The 2,186-nt window shown below is 39.5% G+C and overlaps 1 non-coding gene across 1 annotated transcript; it reads right to left on the reverse strand.

Annotated features, from left to right (window-relative positions):
- Positions 1 to 1,536: 1,536 nt before the first annotated feature.
- LOC122104130 lies at positions 1,537 to 1,638 on the reverse strand. Its single transcript, XR_006146886.1, has one exon. It is a non-coding gene; the product is annotated as a U6 spliceosomal RNA (small nuclear RNA).
- Positions 1,639 to 2,186: the final 548 nt, after the last annotated feature.

Consider the following 2,186-nt stretch of genomic DNA (forward strand, 5'->3'; position numbering starts at 1 on the left):
GATACAGTGAAAACAGGGGTTTAACTGTGGGGGATGCACATATAAAAAATCACATCGTACATTATAAATATATTAGAAACCACAGGAAGAAATAAAACACCACTTGTGTCCTTATAATGGGGTTCATTTACCTTAACATCATCTTATCTAGTCATATGCACATGCTTTTGACCTTTTTTTTTTTTAAATTGTGAAAATACCATACAGAGGAGTTACAATTACATGGAAAATGTAAAGAGTACATTTCTTATCAAGCATTGTTGCCTACTCCTTTTTTTCGCCTTACCATACCTTCTTTGCTTATCCCAGATATGCATTAGTTATTGCAAATAAGGGATACCACAGGACCTATGTTTCTTTTTTTATATTGTGAAAATGCCATACAGAGGGGTTACAATTACATGCGTGAATTATTGAGTACATTTTTTTTTTATTGTGAGAATACTGACAGAGGAATTACAATTACATGGGCAAGATTTCTTATCAAGCATTGTTGCCTCTCCTTTGTTTCCCCTTCCCATCCCTTCCCATACTCCCCCACTTTCCCCACCCTGTCCTCCTCCCCCCAAAGTTGTAAAGTTCATTTTTTGACATAATAACTTGTACATCTCATTGTTGCAATGGGACCACTTGCTCCTCCTTTGTTTCCCCTTCCCATCCCTGCCCATCTCCCACCCCCCACACCCACCAACCCCTCCCCTCTCAGCCCCCCCCCACTGTCCATATCCCTCAACACCCGGCCAAAATCATTTTTTGACATAACGACTTGTTCATCTCATTGTTGCAATGGGTCCACCTGCATCCCTTTTTAAACGTTTTTTGTTTCCCTTCCACTGCACAAAGTATACCAACATCAAACACAGTGAAAACAGGGGCTTTAGCTTGCAGGAGGAACATACAAAGCAACAAAGAATTCATCTTATAAATATCTTAGAAACAATCGCAAGAAATAAAAACCATTTGAATCCTTATCTTGGGGTTCATTTTGCCTTACATCAACTTATATGATGTTTTCTGCTTGTAGCAGACACATACTAGTTATTGCAATTAAGGAAACCATGGGACTTACCTTTCTTTGGGCCTGGCTTACTTCACTTCTTTAGGCCTGGCTTAATTCACTTAATATAATTTTTTCCATGTCTTTCCATTTCCTAACAAACTGGGTGATGTCATTCTTTCTGATGGAGGCATAGAATTCCAGTACACACACACACACACACACACACACACACACACACACACACACATTTTCTTGATCCATTCGTTTACTGTGGGGCCTCGGGTTTTGTTCTGTATCTTAGCTTTGGTAAATAATGCTGCAATGAACATAGTTTTGCTGGTAGTTTTAGTATGGTCTTGTTTGTGATCATTTGGGTGAATGCCCAAAATGGGATTGCTGGGACTTAGGGGCGCTCTATTGTAGTCTTTTGAGGAACCGCCATACTACTTTCCAAAGTCTTTGAACAAGTTTAAACTCCCAACAACAATGCATTAAGGTTCCCTTCTGTCCACATACCCTCCAGCATCTGTTCTTTTAAAAATCTAGAATGCTTCACGAAGTTGAGTGTCATCCTCATCCAGGGGCTATTCTTCTCTTTATTGTTCCAATGTTAGTGTATGTGCTACTGAATTGAGCACAGAACATTTTTTATACATAAAGTGTAATTGATTTTCTTAAACTAGACAATTCCACAAAAATTAAGTTCAAAAGAATTGTCGTGAAGCCGGGCGCTGGTGGCTCACGCCTGTAATCCTAGCTACTCAGGAGGCTGAGATCTGAGGATCGCGTTCAAAGCCAGCCCGGGCAGGAGAGACCGTGAGACTCCTATCTCCAATAAACCACCAGAAAACCGGAAGTGGCGCTGTAGCTCAAGTGGTAGAGCGTTCGCCTTGAGCTGAAGAGCTGAGGGACAGCGCCCAGGCCCAGAGTTCAAGCCCCACAAACGACAAAAAAAAAAAAAAAAGAATTGTCGTGAAATTTTAGAACCATGTATTTCTTACATAAGAACACATTTAAGAATAAAGTCAAGTTTGACATGTCAAAAACAAAATAATACCAGATATTTGTTGTTCAACAGATGTGTAGGAGGAGGAATTCAATTATTCTGTACAAGGAACCTGCCCTAATGAACACTATAGAAAGTGTTAAGGTTTGTTAAAAGTTTTAATGTTTTAAATATGTTTAA

This window comes from Dipodomys spectabilis, unplaced genomic scaffold (genome assembly GCF_019054845.1).
Source record: "Dipodomys spectabilis isolate Male_0828 unplaced genomic scaffold, ASM1905484v1 ptg000022l, whole genome shotgun sequence".
In the NCBI taxonomy this organism is placed as follows: domain Eukaryota; kingdom Metazoa; phylum Chordata; class Mammalia; order Rodentia; family Heteromyidae; genus Dipodomys; species Dipodomys spectabilis.